At 43.3% G+C, this 17,936-nt stretch overlaps 1 long non-coding RNA gene across 1 annotated transcript; it reads left to right on the top strand.

The window, feature by feature from the left end:
- Window positions 1–264: 264 nt before the first annotated feature.
- Window positions 265–16,851, top strand: LOC110696614. Its single transcript, XR_002506347.1, has 4 exons — window positions 265–890; window positions 2,427–2,594; window positions 15,217–15,303; window positions 16,412–16,851. It is a non-coding gene; the product is annotated as an uncharacterized LOC110696614 (long non-coding RNA).
- Window positions 16,852–17,936: the final 1,085 nt, after the last annotated feature.

Consider the following 17,936-nt stretch of genomic DNA (forward strand, 5'->3'; position numbering starts at 1 on the left):
AGTCACGTTCAAGGGATATCATATAAAAAAACGTTAAAAATAAAAGAAAAACATAATAAAGAAAATACCATCGTTCGAAAAAAAATCCTGCTCGAAAAGGTGGCGCGCGCAACTCATTGGGTTGCGCGACCACGCCCAGCATAAGTTCCAGGGCTGCGCGCGCGACCTAGTAGCTTGCGCGCGCCTTTTGCCGTGAGACCATTTTGATTCTTCGTGAACTATTGGCTTGTCCAAACAATACCGTTATTTATGAATTGTTGAAAGGCGATGATATCTCTTCACTAGTAGAAAAAATGACAAAGGCACCCCACCTTTGGCACCGGTTTTTGAAAACCGGTGGTTAAAAAAACGTGCGGGATTTCAAAACAAGATTTTGGCACCAGTTCCAGCCAAACTGATGGCAAATTATCTTTTTGGCACCAGTTCAAACCGGTGCCAAATAAAAAAAAAATAAAAAAAAAGGGAGAAAGGGATTTGGCCACCAGTTCGATTGTAAAATAAAAAAAACTCGGAATTACTCATCTTTCTTTCTCTTGCTTTCATTTCCTCGATCTTTCCTCCTCTCTCATCTGATCTGCCTCTCTCTCTCCTCCATTGAAGCATACTCGAATTTCTCCATTGAAGGGGCTTCTTGAACCCTCGATCGAAAGGGGTTTCAAAAGTGCTCTCTAAAACTTGCAGTGGCTTCTGACCTTTGTCTCCTCCAATGGTGGTACCATTTTTTTTAGATCATCTTCATTGTCTAAGGTTTAGTCTTACAATTTTGTTAATTTGGTATGCTACTCTGTATTCCATTTTCATTAATTCAATGGCGATTCTTCAATTTTGCCTCAATTTGTGGGTGTCTTTTGTGAATCCTTGACGAAGACGACGATGCCTTCATTCTCCTGGTAATTTCCCCTTTTGTACTCATTTGTTAATTTTTAGGTTTTTGAATATTTTTCGATTTTTATTAATTGCTTATTTTTTTAAGGTTTTTTTGGGTTTAATTTCTATGTTTTCTGAATATTTTTTGACTTTAATTAATTTTTTTATTTTTTATTTTTTTTTGGGTAGAATTTCTAGGTTTTCTGAATATTTTTCGATTTTCATTGATTGTTATTTTTTTGGTTTTTTTTCGGTTGAATTCCTAGGTTTTATGAGGATTATGTTAACATTATTATATATATATATATGTATATATATATATATGTATATATATATATGTATATATATATATATGTATGTATACATATATGTATATATATGTATACATATGTGTGTGTGTATATATATATATATATATATATATATGTATATGTATACATATATGTATATACATACATACATGTATATATACATATATGTATGTATATACATATACATACATATATATATATATATATATATATATACATACATATATATATATATATATATATATATATATATATATATATATATATATATATATGTATATATATATATATATATATATATATATACATATATATATGTATATATAGTTTTGGTAATGGAGCATAGACCAATTTGAGTAATGAGATGCATGCGTTTTGAAATGAGGGTAAGACTGATTATAGGGCCAGAAATCTCATGATCAATCAGGACAAAAACTAAATTTTCAATTACTACTGTAAATTTTCAGTCATATGTAAGTAGTATGGGTTGAAAGGAGTGTTTGCACAGAAAAAATACAGTATAATGGTTTGTCAGTCTAAGCTTGATTGCGAATTTTTTTTACTAATACCAATAACGTAAGCCTAATTGATGATAGAAATCCTTGTTTGAATTTCCTTGAAGTCATAAATTTTGCTTCTTTCACAAAATTTTGACTTTGTTATGTACTTTGGCTTAAATTATTAAGCTACATTTCATTGAAATTATACAGCAAGGAAAGAAAGAATGTAGCTTTTCTAGCTTATAGTTTTATCTACTTATCTTGGATCTGATGATGTTGAAGTAAGCCTCTTATATTTTCATTTGTTCTTATTGTGTATTCTTTTTTTTTCTAAATGGGTGTCACTCATGCCTTGTTAACAAGGGGGTGCTGGTTTTATTGGATCACATGCAGCACTAACACTTTTTTAGTGGTAATTCGATGAAATTAGGATGAAATCAGTTTTGGGAGTTGGTGTTCGGATGTTGTTTACTTATTGTTTGAATTGGTGTACGGGTGGGGATGTTGTTTACTTGTTGTTATTCGAATTGGTGTTGGGCTGTTGTTTTCTTGTTTGAATTGGTTTTGAGGTGTTGTTGGATTGTTGTTGTTCGAATTGTTGTTTGAATTGGTCTTGGTATTGTTGTTGTACTTGGATTGAATTGAAGTGGTTGATGCATTAAACTATTGATGCATATTTGGCCAGCACAGTCTGAATTATTTTTGGAAAGAGAACACACAAATGTTGAGATATGTGAGTTGTGTGTAGGTAAAGACACTTATGAAGGATCATTTAAATGGAAAAGCAGAAGGATCAAGTGAAAAGTCGTCTCAGCCCTAGTGCATCAGTTGAACCAAACTCACGTAACTTTGATGATTTAGTGTTGAAATTCCTGAACAGCAAAGATGTTTGGGCTGTAGAGTTCTTTGCACCTTGGTATGTTTTTGTACGTCTTTTTTTGTTTGAATTGTTAGTTTGAATTCTGATCCTCAAGTTTTTATACTATAATGCATCGATTGTCAGAGGGGGGGATCATCATAGTGAACTGCTTCATATCTATTGATTAGGGGATTTTTCCCACCAATCACCATCTGACAAGTGGACCAATCAGGTTCCGCCGTGTGTGCGTCACATGGGCCAATAGGAGCCTGCCACGTGTCAAGCAATGATCCGTCCACTATGGACCAATTACGACACGACACGTGTCCTTCCCATGACACCTGGGATAACTGGTCACCAAGGCCCAACTTTCGAGGGAAGCCCAATCAGCCCAAGGTTAACATAAACCTAGATTGGCACGTTTCCCGAGGTTATAAATACCTCCCTTAATCCTCATTAAGAGAAAAAAACGCAGATTACACACATTAAACTCTCTCACCTAGAGAGACCCAATCACTTTAATTTCCGCATTAATTATTCCTTAATCAAGTACTAACTTGACCGTCGGAGGCGGATCTCCAATCATCCGGAGCATCCGTTTGTTTTGCAGGTACAGGCGTCCGGTTCCAGTCTCGGAATTGTAACTCTCCCGCAGGACATCAGAAAACCCCGAAACATTTTGGCGCCGTCTGTGGGGAGAGTACTTCTGAGATGGCATCCACGTTTGTACCGACTCCTGAAGAGAGACGTCCCGTGGACGACCCTCTATTTCAGTCGGACCACGATACTGAGAATGAATTTGAAGTTGAAGCTCACACAGCTTCAGACAGGACCCTAAGGGCCCGACGTACCTGTCATACCGAAAGGAGGGAACGGGAACATCTTCATACAGGAAGCGAGCCAGCAGGCGCACCGCCTGTTCGGCAACAGCCGAATGATGGGTCTGCTCCCATCACAAGGAGTGAACTCATGACCTTCATGAGGGACTTCAAGGGAGAAATTCAAGAGTTGATCAACAAGAAGCCGCCTGCTCTGGGCAAGGAGCAGTCGGCTAAGAAACCCTCCACTTCACAGAAGAGGAAGCCAGTTCAAGGGCGAGAGGCGACTCCTCATCCTAAATCTAGGAAGCGGGAGCCACCTGCCCTTGATTTCACAAAATACCGTTTTCCTACTCTAGGAAATAGGAAACCTGTTCGTCATATTCAGGCGGACGGGTCGAGGAAAACATACACAGACGCTCGGCTACTGCTAGAGCAGAAGAAGAGTGACTGATTGTCAGAGTCGGCCTCTACTTCAAACCTCAAAGACAGTCTGCGAAATACCTCGATGAGGCATACTCAGTCATATCATGAGAGTCAGTCAGGCGGCACCTCCCGTCAGTCCGGCTATCATAGCGACCAGGCGGTACCAAACTTACTGTTTGTACCGCAACAACAATATTTTTTACAGCCACCTCCGTTTTGTGGACATGTAGCAAAAAACGTCCAACCTATGGACTGACAGCTACGGTTGCTTAGACTTGGCGAACAACCGTTGGCCTTCTCCAAGGAAATTACTGAAGCCGCTCAACCGGCCAAAGTGAAAAATGTATTAGTAGGCGCCTATGACGGCACTACTAACCCAGAAGACCATCTGATGGCATTCACCAACCTATGTACCTTCAAGGGTTGGATGATCCCACTTGGTGCAAGTGTTTCCCAGCGACTCTCAAAGGAATCGCACAACAATGGTTCGACAACCTGCCGACTGGTTGTGTAAATAGCTTCAAGACGCTTGCTTACTTATTCACCTCCAACTTCGCCATGAACATCCCTGAGAAGAAGACGACCCTTGATTTTGGAACAATTCAACAGGGCAAGAAGGAGGGGCTTCGTTCTTACATCAGGCGGTTTAACCTGATGAAAATACAGATTCAAGGGTTACCGGATGAAGTAGCCTATACTGACTTTTTCAGAGGTCTCAAAGACGGGTCGACCTTCAAATTTGATTTGGTCCGAAAGAGGGTGGCGACTCTTCAAGAGGCCTTGATTGAAGCGGAAGCTTATATACTGGCGACTGATCTTTGTAGTACGGTAAAACAGTCAGACGGGAGAAGGTCCGACAAAAGAGAAGGACGACAGAAACAGTCGTCAAACAAAGACGAGAAGAGAAAAGAGGTCTGGGCGGCTGATTCCTCTAAACAGCCGGCCCAGAAAAAGAAAAAAGAATTCAAACCATACTCCCCAAAGTATGCGTTTAACAAGGATAGCCAATTTATCCTAAAGGAAATCAAGGGACAGATCTCAATTGAGAAGCCGGTCCCCATGAAGGGTTCTGCAAACAACCGGAACCAAGAAAAATTCTGTGATTATCATGAAGATGTTGGTCATCACACCAATGAATGCATCAGTCTCATGCGGTATCTGGACCGCCTGGCTGAGCAAGGTGATCTTGACACTTATGTCAAGAAATCTACGGGGAACACTTCCTTGAAAAAGCAGTCGGCTAAAAAGAATCAACAGGCCGACAGTTCCGATATAGATGATGTAGTCGTCTACACCTTTGCAGGCGGCTTCTCAGGAGGCGGCCCCACTATTAGGGGCAACAAAGATAATATCAGACGGTTAGATGTAAATTCCGTTCACCAAGAACGGCCCTCCAAATATTCATTTCCCGAGATTGTCATCACTGAAGAAGATCTAGGAGGTGTAAGAGGGCTGCATGACGACCCTATCGTTATTGAATGTAAAGTGGCCAACCAGAGAGTAGGCCGAATCCTCATAGATACCGGAAGCTCCTCAGATCTCATCAGTAGCAAATGTCTGTCGAAACTAAAATATCAGACTGATTGCATACACCCGGCATCCCACTCTTTGGTAGGGTTTAGAGGAGGAGTCGTCCACCCAGTGGGACGAGTGGATTTACCCATCCGCCTGGGCGAAAAAGGGGAAGGACGACACATGGTAGTCCGGTTCCTGGTAGTAGAAGAACTCTCGGCCTACATGATTCTGGGACGACCAACCCTGAATAATTCCAAGGCTGTTATAATCCCATCTCTTATGTTGCTCAAGTTTGAGAGGGATAATGGAACAGTCGGGTCCCTAAGGGGAGATCAGAGGATGGCCCGAGAGTGCTATCTCTCGGATGTCAAGCCCACTGTTATGGCCACTATGTCGAGCGATGGAAAAATAGACCTTGACAATGTCAAGGAAAGTGCGCCTGTTCAAGAAGCAGGCGGCAAGAAGAGAAAGGCGTCCCAGACAGGGGCCGCAAGAAAAGACAGAAAATAGCAATCATTGGCAGAGGAGCGATCGGATGAATTCCGCCCTCAGCCAGCTGGTGAGCATACGGACCTGATGTTAGATGACTCGCGTCCTGACAGAATAATCAAGGTTGACTGCTCTAAGGGACCTGGGTGACGACTTTCACAAACTATTGAAAGAATACAAGGACATCTTTGCATTCGAAGTCCATGAAATGCCAGGCATTAGTCCTGATCTGGCGGTACATAAACTGGCCGTGGATCCAAAAAAGAAGCCGGTACGGCAGAAGAAGCGGAACCATGGCGAAGAAAGAAGTCAGGCGGCAGCCGCCGAAGTTAAAAAATTACTTGATGTAGGGTTCATTCGGCAATTTTACTTCCCAGACTGGGTTGCAAATGTGGTGCTTGTTAAAAAGCCGAATGGCACCTGGCGAATGTGTGTAGACTACACAGACTTAAACAAGGCGTGCCCCAAAGACAGTTACCCTCTGCCTAAAATTGATAACCTGGTCGACTCAACAGCCGGCCATGCTTTGATGAGCTTTATGGACGCCTACTCTGGTTTCCATCAAATTCCTTTATGGGAGAAAGATCAGGGGAAGACGACCTTCGTCACTGATCAGGGGTTATACTGTTACACGGTCATGCTGTTTGGTCTTAAGAATGCCCCGGCCACTTTCCAGCGAATGATAAACACTGTGTTCTTTGATCAGATTGGGAGAAATGTCGAGGCATATATTGATGATATGATTGTCAAGTCTAAACTTCAGAAAGATCATCTGTCGGACCTCCGAGAAACTTTCGCCACACTCAGGCGGCACCATGTCATGCTCAATCCCAAGAAATGTGTCTTTGGAGTTGAGTCTGGGAAATTTCTCGGATTCCTTATCAATCAGAGAGGAATAGAGGCGAACCCTGAGAAGGTGCAGACAGTCATCGACATGCAGTCGTCTCGTACCATCCGAGAGGTTCAGAAGTTAACAGGTTATCTGGCGGCCTTGAGAAGATTTGTAAGCCAATCAGGCGACAAATGCCTATACTTTTTCCAGGCAATTAAGAAAAAGGCAAGGTTTGAATGGGGGCCGGATGCTGAGGCGGCCTTCCAGAAATTGAAAGTTCACTTGCATTCCTTGCCGAGGCTGGTCAGCCCTTTGCCCAAAGAAGTACTCTACATGTACCTGGCCGTCTCTGATCATGCGTTAAGCGCTGTTCTCCTTGCTGAAAGAGACGGCTGTCAGCTCCCGGTCTACTTTGTCAGTCATGTACTGAAAAATGCCGAGTTGAGGTATCCCTTAGTGGAGAAATTTGGTCTTGCACTCTTCATGGCTGTTAAAAAATTGAAGCCCTACTTTTTGGCATATGCAGTCGTCGTGTATACATACCAACCTATCAAGCGGCCACTGACCATCATGGAGTCGTCAGGCCGAATGATAAAATGGGCCATAGAAATACAGAGCCTCGAAGTTACTTTCGAGCCTAGAAAAGCAGTGAAGGGGCAAGCCTTTGCTGACTTTATTGTTGAGATGACTCGTCCTCCTGACTCTCAAGTTACAGACCAGGTCTGGAAGGTATATGTGGACAGAAGCTCTACTTCAAATGGTTGTGGAGCAGGCGTCATATGTTAGTCGCTAGAGGGCGACAGGTACGAGTATGCTCTACGCTTCAGTTTTCAGGCCTCAAACAATGAGGCAGAATATGAAGCTTTACTAGACGGAATCCGCATGTGCAAGGCGGCAGGGGCAAGAAAAATAGACGCCTGTTCCGATTCACAATTGATAGTGAGTCAGTACAATGGCGAATACGAAGCAACCCATCCGGCCATGATCAAGTATTTACAAGCGGTCCGACAAGCAGTCGACTCCCTTGAGGATTTCCATCTGACCCAAGTGCCGAGATCAGAAAACAACCAGGCGGATGCACTGTCAAAATTAGCATTATCCGCCTCTTGTGATACTCCTCGAACTGTTTTTTTGGGAAGTAATGGAGAAGAGAAGCATCGAGGAAGACCCTATTGGAATCCTAGACAGAAGCTCAACCTGGATGGATCAAATCAGGGCATATCTGACAAACGGTACCCTGCCGGATGATCATCAACAGGCGGCAGCACTGAAAAAACGAGCAATCAGTTTTGAAATAATAAAGGGAGAACTTCACAAAAGGGGGTACCTTCAACCCTTCTTAAAGTGTGTTACTCCAGAAAAGGGACGAGAGATACTAGACGATCTTCACTCTGGTTACTGTGCTTCCCATATAGGCGGTAGGACGCTTGCTCAACGGGCAAGGCGGCAGGGCTACTTTTGGCCTACTTTAGAAGCAGATGCAATGGAGGTGGTGAAAAAATGTGACAAGTGCCAAAGGTTTGGCAAGCTAATTCACCGTCCGGCTACTGACCTCACTACCATTCATAGCCCACTACCGTTTGCTAAGTGGGGCATGGATATTCTGGGTCCATATACGCCTGCTACAGGCGGAAGGAGGTACATACTTGTTGCCGTCGACTACTTCACTAAATGGGTAGAGGCGGAGGCTGTAAAGGGAATCAAGACGAAGGATGTAATTTCATTCATTTGGAAAAATGTCATCACTCGGTTCGGGGTTCCCATGTCTATGGTTTTTGATAATGGTCCCCAATTTGAGACGCCTGTTCTCAAAAGCTGGTTGGTGACCAAGGAATTGCATACTACTTTGCATCTGTCGGCCGTCCACAAGCAAACGGCCAGGTAGAAGCCTTTAATAAAATCATCACAGACGGTCTCAAGAAAAAGATTGAACGAGCAGGCGGCCTATGGGCGGATGAATTACCACATGTTCTCTGGGCCATTAGGACGACTGAAAAAGGGGCGACTGGAGAAACTCCATTCCTCCTAACTTATGGTGCGGAAGCTGTTCTTCCAATAGAACACTACGAGCCGACTCTTCGAGTAATGTTATATGACGAAGAGGCAAGCTGGGAAGCCATGCGCCTGGCATTAGACTCACTTCCTGAAAGAAGGGGCAATGCTGTCTTGCGCCATGAAATTTACCGCCTGAGAATGACTAGATCATACAACAAAAAAGTACACAGGCGTCCACTCAAAGTGGGTGTCTTTGTACTTAGAAAAATGGAAGCAGTTGGAAGGGCTAATGAGTCTGGCAAACTAACTCCCAACTGGGAAGGACCCTACAGAATCTGTGAAGAGGTCAGGGACGGTACCTACCGTCTGGGAACACCAGACGGACAACCGTTGCCTCGAACTTGGAATGTAGATAATCTTAAGAAATATTTCTTTTGAATGATGTAAATAGTCAAGGGCTACTTAATAAAAGTTTGCATACTTAATATTCAATTTTGTACTAAGAGGGGCACGCCTACTAACAAACAGTCGGCTACTCTTACTTAAGAGGAGCAGGCCGCCTATACATTTACAGTCGCCTACTCATTGAGTATTTCACTTTATCATCAGAGGGGCATGCCGTATGTACCTTTACAGTCGGCTACTCTCCATTGAATATTTTACTCTATCTTCAGAGGGGCATGCCGCCTGTACCTTTACAGTCGGCTACTCTCCATTGAATATTTTACTCTCACCATAGGGGCATGCCGTCTGGACATATAGTCGGCTACTCTCCATAGAAGAGGGCCGACTGGTTCCAAAGCACACAGCCACCCTCCTCTTACTTAGCACCTACGTTCACCAAGAACTAACCAAGGCCACAAGCCGAATGATCAGTCCAGGCGCCAAGCCAACTGATCCAATCTTCAAAACTAATACGACCTGTACCAACATCATAGCAGGCGTCCGGAGGCATCCCTCCGGATGAAATTCGTCGCAGAGAGCAGCTCCCTTTTGGGTGGAACATTGTTCTATAAACTAATTACACGACACCTATACGACTGTCCCCAAGGGAAACCACGTAGCCGTTTTTGAGACAAGGATAACTCTATCACTAACCAAACCAGTGGTAGCAGTTGGCATCTGAGTCAGATGACCGCCTGTATTACTTGGGATAAATGCAAGGGGTACCTCTTGAGTTAATAGCCAACAAACATTGGCGAATGAAAAGGTTCAGCCGGCCTCCGCCGCCTGGTACCTTTACTACTCAAGCAGGAGTGACGGCGACTGAGTAACACCAAAGTTAACTCATAGTCACTCTCTCAAACTTAGAATGGAGCCTAAAAGGTATGAGTCGTCCGCCTGTTTTTAGCAAACAGGGGCTCTCAACCACTACTCCTGCTAAGTTAACAACCTATGAGTTAAAAGCCAAAAAACATTGGCGAATAAAAGGGAACAACCGGTACCCACCGCTTGATACCTCTACTACTCAGTTACTTGGCGATTAGGTAACAATCATGTTTACTTGGTCACTCCCTAAAAATTTTAGTTTGAAACTAAAGACGGCCTAAAGTCTCTAGCCTAAAAACATGACAAGTAGGAAACCACTTTCCTACTTGGTTAATTTTACAAAGGACAGAACCGCCTGCTTAAAGGGGATCCAGTCTTTGAGATGGTTCGAATACCGATTGGATAAATGGCCGACTGATCGTCTAGCCTGGAAACAGACAACCAGTCGTCCAGGGGCATAGGCGGCATGACTAACTATCCGTACCTGTCTGCAACTATCGGCCATGTAAAACAGTCGGTATAGTGTACAATTGGATTTCAGAATAATTCAATACTTGAACAAATTTGAAGCAAAACAAAAAAATTCATTAAAAAGAAGCCGGTCATTAAAGACCGGCAAAATATTCAGAGCCCCGGCCCCCTGGCCAGGTAAATACAAACAAACGGCACGCAGGCCGTGGAAAGAAGACATAAAGCTTAAGAAGGGGGCAAATCTTCAATATTAGCAACTGTCGCCTGGTCAGCACTCTTCCTGCTGGACTCGGCTTCAGCTGCATCCTTCTTTGATGCATTACCCCCAAGCGGCACAAGCGCCACTACCGGTTGCTCCTCCTCCTCCAACGCCTCTTCCTCAGCAGCCGCCAGGATCTCTTGATTATATCTATCAGAACACTGGCGGTACGTTTTTTCCCATGAGGCAAAGTCGGCATTGGGGAAGAGGCGGCCCCAAGTCATGCGCTGGATTTGAGCAGAGTCTTCCATCATCTCCCGGACCAGCTCTTTCTTTTCTTGCTCGGCCTTTTCCGAGAGCTCCTGAGTAAGACTTTTCTCCAGGGTCACCAGGCGTACCTTTACGCTCGCCAAGGATTTCTCCAAGGTTTCGTATGAGGACATCTTTTGGCGAAGAGGTCTCAGCTCGGCCTTGAGGTTGTTGATGGTTGCCTCCAGCTCGCTATTCCTCTTCTGGGCCGCCTCTAACTGAGCCCGGATAGCGGCGGTAGCCTGCGCCTGATAATAAAGAATATCAATGGTCAGAACTTCATTTTGGGCAATTTGAAACATTGCCTTATCACAGTCAGAGGCGGCCATAGCTTTTGTAGCCTTTACCTCTTTGTTCTTCCGGTCAAGCGGCTTGCGAAGGCCGTTCACTCGGAGCAGGGCCTAAGTAAAAAGGGGAACATGCGTCAGTTTCCAAACAAAAAAGAAAACAGGCGTCCTGGAATTCAAATACTCAAAAATATTCTAAGTATACCTCAGCAAGGACCCCTGCAATCCCGTCTAGGTCAAGGGTGCCGACACCCCTGACCGCCTCCCTTTCAGCTGGAGGAACGACCTTGATCATAAACTTGGCCACCTCGACCAAGTCAGGCTCCTGAGGGCCGGCTGCATCAAGCATAAACAAACGGATTAGACCTAGTAAAGAAGGGAGCAAGTCTAAATATTTACAAGGATAATTTCATACTTCTAGGTGGCCCAGCTGGAGTTTTAGAAGAAGTGGCCGGCTGCTTCTCAGCCGCCACATGTTTCCTGGCAGAACCAGGAGAGCTCGCAACAGTCGTCCTCCGGGCCTTGGGGTCCGGCTGTTGGGAAGAAGAAGCTCTTGGAGCATCCGTCTAAAAAAAGAAGAAAAGAGTCAGTATATGCATAAACACAACTCCAAAAAGAGGGTGAAAGGTTCGAAGCCCACCAGGGGTGCCCCCTTGTTGGGGGAGTCGGTTGAAGACTGTTGCATGATGGAGGCCCGCAACATGGCCGCCGCAGTCTTGGAGGCGGTAATTTTGCTCATGGCGTCCGCTGCAAAAACAAATAGCAAAGTTAATAAAAGTCATAACACGAAATGCATGGAACAACAGAGTATTCGACAGGCCGGCTACCTCTTGAGCACCGACTGCTGAGGCCACAGGCGGCCAAAAGGTACTCGTCGTAGAGCCATTTGAAGCTCGGGACGCAGTGCAGGGGTACTTGCTCGTACCCCTGAAGTAGAGTTCACCTTCGACTCTACTTTAAAGAGTCCTTTATCTAGGATCTCTTTTTTAGCCTTAGGGGGAACAGGCGGCATGCTGCGGGCGCCTGCAAGAAGGGGCAGATTCCTGTTCCACCTGTTGAAGCGCTTGTTCAGCTCTGTGTCTGAACTCTCAATAATAAGGAAGGTGCTCCGCCAGTCCTTCCATTTATTTGCTTTACCTCTCGTCATGAGGTAGCCCATGTGGCTCGTCAATTGATACCAGCCGGTACCGCCTGCCTTAAGGGTCCGACTGAGGTAGTTCATGTGGGCGAAAGCCTCGAAGTTCGGCTCCACCCCGTGCAGTTCGCACCCGGCCACATAGCCGAGTACGTTGACCCAACCGGGGCTAACTGCCATAACCCCAACTCATACCCATCCAAGATCCGCTGAACAGCCGGATGTAGTGGGAAGCGCAGCCTAGCCTTGATGGCCGCCTCGTAGCAGCCAAAGCAGCCGCCATCATAACTGGTACCAGCCGGCCATACGACTGTATCTTCTGGATCCGGCACGAACACTAAAAAGCCGGGGCCCATTGTATGGTTTGCGATAAAGCTCTCCACTTTCTCTTGCATGGCTGTGATCTGGCCCCGAGGTACCGTGCAGTAGTAGGGGGTATTTTGCTCTCGGTGAGAGGTGGATGGCTCCGCACAATTGTCCCCCTTCTCAACTGCGTGAGAAAGCCTCGCCTCTTGTAGGCGACTGTTTTTCTCTTCTGTTTCCAGAGAAGCATGGCTAGAAGAGCTAGACTCGGAATCGTCCTCTGACGAGTCCGAAGAGGACGACTCCTCCCCTCTCCCGGAGGGGCCCGCCTCCTCTTTTTTAAAAGGAGCAGGAGAGAATGTAGAATTGTCAACTGTAAAGTGGGAAGGGGTCACTTTGACTCCTCCCTCAGAACTGCCGGCTTTCAAGCCGCTTTGTTTCACTTCCACATTTGGCGCCTGGTCAGATGTTTCACTAATCGGCACCCTGTGGGAGGAGCCGTCTGAGTTTGAGATCCTGGCAGTCTTTTTTTGTTCTGGCCATCATGCTCTGGATAGACACAGATACAGTCGGACTTTGTATAAAGGGCAAAGATGGGTCCAGAAAAGGGCAGGCGACACTCCTAGTCCTAGATTCAGCCGTCCCCGGTGACCGGCTGATCACTAACCTAGGTCGTGTCGTGTGCTTCCGTGGTGCCATTTCAAAAAAAGAATAAAGTAAAGAGAAAATTAAGAGTAAGAGAACCGACGGTTACCTGAACGAGTGACGATTGATGAAGTTCTGAAAATCCTTTGCAGTCGGCTTGTCAGAGCAGGCGGTAGGTAGAAAGGGTCCAAAATGTCAGAGCAAGTTCAGGGGTCCGAATGTTCCCTCACAAAGTTTTCAAGTGTGAAAATGACCGAAGTCAACACTCCTTTATATAGGCGAAGTGAGAAGGCGAAGGGTCACTTCCAGAATTCAAAATTTTGGCGGGAGAATCTCTCGGCCTCTCGCCGAGTGACACCTGTAGCAGGCCGTCGCCTGTTACAGGGTGATACCTGTCACAGGTAACACGCGACCAGTCACGTGCCACCTGTGAGGGGCAAATGATTAGGGGATTTTTCCCACCAATCACCATCTGACAAGTGGACCAATCAGGTTCCGCCATGTGTCCGTCACATGGGCCAATAGGAGCCTGCCACGTGTCAAGCAATGATCCGTCCACTATGGACCAATTACGACACGACACGTGTCCTTCCCATGACACCTGGGATAACTGGTCACCAAGGCCCAACTTTCGAGGGAAGCCCAATCAGCCCAAGGTTAACATAAACCTAGATTGACACGTTTCCCGAGGTTATAAATACCTCCCTTAATCCTCATTAAGAGAAAAAAACGCAGATTACACACATTAAACTCTCTCACCTAGAGAGACCCAATCACTTTAATTTCCGCATTAATTACTCCTTAATCAAGTACTAACTTGACCGTCGGAGGCGGATCTCCAATCATCCGGAGCATCCGTTTGTTTTGCAGGTACAGGCGTCCGGTTCCAGTCTCGGAATTGTAACTCTCCCGCAGGACATCAGAAAACCCTGAAACATCTATTATACTATCTTTGTCTTAATAAATACTGTGCATGAAAATGTTTGTAGAATAGATTTCACTATTCTTGTCCACCATATGTCTATTATTAGTGGCTGTAGGACATGATAGCTTCACTTAAGGATGAAAATTCTTAAAATATAATGTTGTTATTTCTGATTTAAATCATTGTTGTTGTTAATATCCTCGAGCAATTGAATTATTTTAGCATGGGCGTTAATCCTTATCTCTTGCCTAATATGTGACTAAAGAGAAATTAGAGCAGTTTCTGCTTCATTAAATTGATATGGCCATACTGGCATTACTTTTGCCTATTATTAGCCTCATTTTTTACTAAGGCATTACTGATTTAGCTAGATCCTCACCTTTAGGCTCTGGTGCCGCCTAAGAACTTTTTGTCAGCTCATGGAACTCAGTGGATTTTAAATCCTACACCTTGGTTTTATATTTTATTGTTTGTGAGGAAGGCTCAGAATAATTCGTTGGTTCTGTGCTTGTCTCGGTCTTTGCTGTAGAGTAGTAGCCTTTAACTCCACTGACAAGTCTTTAGGCTCTCTCATTGTTGAATCACCAGTGGTCTGGACTATTTCTACTAGTTCTTGCTTTGACAGTGAGTCATCGATAGGTTCATCTTTCAAATTTAGGACTTTAAGCTCCTTTTGTTATTTTCTGGAACACATATCTCTTTCACTTGTTTTTCTGGCATACAAGCACTTCTGGAAGATTTTGCTGCTTAAAGCCTAAATAACTCAATTTTTTTATGGGAAACCCTTTACTGTGACCTGCTTTTTCTCAACCTAAATGGACCACAGTGAATCCTTTTTCAAATTAGAAAAGGCTGTTATTGCACTCTCTTTTGTTAGTTGTGATTTGTGTGGATTTTTTATACTTGCTTCTTATGTATTTGCTTCTTTTTTGATTTCGTGATAGTATTATATCATATATTGATGGCTAATGTGAAACATTGAATACTACAGGCTTTGTTTGTAGCACTATTTACTTTCATGCTGTGATAGTGCCCTGACTAGCTATCTACTTCTTTTGCAGTCCCACCGTAGAATGAGTCATCCCAACATCATAAAGCTGAAAGAAGTACGAGAAAATAATGAGTTGTTTTTTATATTTGAATATATGGTAAGTTTCTAAGAATCATGTTATTTGCAATCTTGGTAACATATGTAATATTCAAATACTGACTTAACTTTAGTTTTTAACCTAAAATCTCCATAAATTAGCTATGCTTACTGTGTGTGCCTCTTAAATTAGCTGAGAACTGGATTGAAGTTGAAACTTGGATTGGTGTGTAGATCTAGATTGTCATCGTGGTGGGTTACAAATGTGTTGATCGGAAAACTAATTTGTGTATCTTGTTTTATATATGCATTAAATGAATTTGTATTTAATGAAGTTTGTTTTTTTAATCTAAAATTAGTTTGGTCGGTGATAATTCACATTCAAGAAGGTATTTGTGGGAGAATATTTAGGGAACCGGAAAGCTTTAAACATTCTTTTAAAAATGTTTTTTGTATCAATGGAGGCATGGATACATGCTAGGTGTCATCGTTTCTATGCAGTTTTAAGTTAGATGGAGGTATGATTAAGTTGATAGGAAGTTTCATGGTTTCTTTATCCATCAGTAATGAGGAAGCATAGATAACTTTAGCATTCTGTGTGATAAAGGTATTCTGGACTATTATAACATCTCCTTTGAGTAGGTTGATGGGAAGTTTCACAGTTTCATTATCTATCAGCAACGGGGAAACAAAAATAAATCAAGCATCCTGTGTGAATGAGTTATTCAGGACTATAAAGCCACCAAACCTCTAATTTTCTATGAATTAACTCTTAATTTATGATTCAACCTTTTGTGAATATTTGAGGCCTCAATCTTCAAGCATTGTCTAGTACTTAAACCTTAATATTTATTACTTTAACTCTATATGAAAAGTTATCCAACTTATAAGTTTCTAATGATTTATGACTGTATAGAAGAGAGAGACTTACAAATGTACACTTTGACATTTATTTATATTTTTACTTCCTTTTTTATGTTTGAATTAGTGGATTTTTTTTTGCTAGTTGCTCCATATGTAAAGAAGCATTGTCTGCCGGGCTAAAGTTTAACATTTTGCTTTTCATGAATAGTGTTGATCTTTAATCCCTTCTTATATAATTGCATGTCAGGTTTGGTTTGCTTGGACTACTGAAATAATAATAAGTGCATCCTTGTTTTTGGCTTCAGGGTGCTGCTGTGCTTGTGCCCTGCGTGGGGTTTAGTGCTGGGCTTTTGAAGCTGCAGCTGCTGTTGTTGGGCTGCCTGTTGCTGGGGTGTTGCTGTTTTTCTTTTGGTGTAGCTACTGCTGGTGCCTAATGTTTTCTGCAGGTTGGTCTGTTGCCACCTGTTGACCTGTTTTGCTGGGGGCTGCTGCCACCTGCTGCAGTGCTGATGTGTTGCCGAGTTGCCGTATGTGTTCAGCATTCAACTGAAATCTCAAGTGTTTTTTTTTTTAGTTTTTTAAAGTGTAATATTACAAGTTATTGAAGAAAATATGTGTTTATGTATATTATGATTATATATAAGTATTTGGTACAATTTAAGTGAAAAAATGCAAAATTTTTTTTTTTATTTTTTTTGGGCATTTTTGGCGCCGGTTTTGGAAAAGAACCAGTGCTAAAAGTTTTTTCTTAATTTTTTTTGGGGACTTTTGGCACCGGTTCTAAGCCAAAACCGGTGCCTATTGTATTGAAATAAAAAAATAAAAAAAAAAAGCGCGCCATGGGTAATTGGCACCGGTTAACCGGTGCCAAAGAGGGTATTTGGCACCGGTTAACCGGTGCCAAATCTTTAAATAGCTACCGGTTTTGAAACGGTGCCAAATCTTCAAATATTTGGCATCCCTCAAATACTCAACGGTTCAAAACCGGTGCCCATTGGGTGGTTTGAACCGGTTATTTAAGTTTTTCACCTAGTGCTTTGAACGTAATTTGCGTCTTTTTTCTTCCTTTCACTTTAGTTTCTTTTCTTTATTTCAAAGCAAGCGTGTCAATTTTCTTAACTTCTCGTACTTCCTTTAGGGCTAGTTTCCAAGCTTGGGAACGAAGACACCCGGGCACTCGCATTCTACGTTTACCATCAAACAATCCACCCCTTTCGAACCATCTCCTTTTGTCAACTCATCCTAGTCCAATAATGTCAACCATCGAACAACTCCAAGAAGAGATTATTCGCATGAGAAAGGAAAAGGCTCAAGAAGACAAGGCTAGAAGAATTAAGAAAATTGAAAAGGCCGAAAGGAAAAAGGCCGAGGCTTTAGCTATAAAACAAAAAATGGATGCTTTAGCCAAACGAGAGAAGACGTTGGAGAAACTTGTTCTTCGCTCTACTATAGGGAACAAGTACTTTGACGCATAAAAGTTTGCTCCTCCTGTGGGACTTACTTTACCTGAAAAGTTTGTATCTACAGACTTACCAATATTTAAAGTGACCAATAACCCAAAAAATCATCTAATGAGTTTTACTGGCACCATGGCTCTAAAGGGAGTTGATCCTAAGCTCTATGCTTTGACATTCCCTTTATCTCTAGACCCAGCCGCAAGAGAATGGTACTATGGTCTAGATGCCAAATTCAAAAACACATGGGAAGATGTAGTTTTGGCTTTTATCACCCAATACGAGAGTAAGTTAGAGTTCAAATCAACTTTGCGTGAACTGGAAATGCTTAAGCAAGGCAACGATGAAGGTTTCCTTACTTTCTATGGTAGATGGC

Source organism: Chenopodium quinoa, unplaced genomic scaffold, assembly GCF_001683475.1.
Source record: "Chenopodium quinoa cultivar QQ74 unplaced genomic scaffold, ASM168347v1, whole genome shotgun sequence".
NCBI lineage: Eukaryota > Viridiplantae > Streptophyta > Magnoliopsida > Caryophyllales > Amaranthaceae > Chenopodium > Chenopodium quinoa.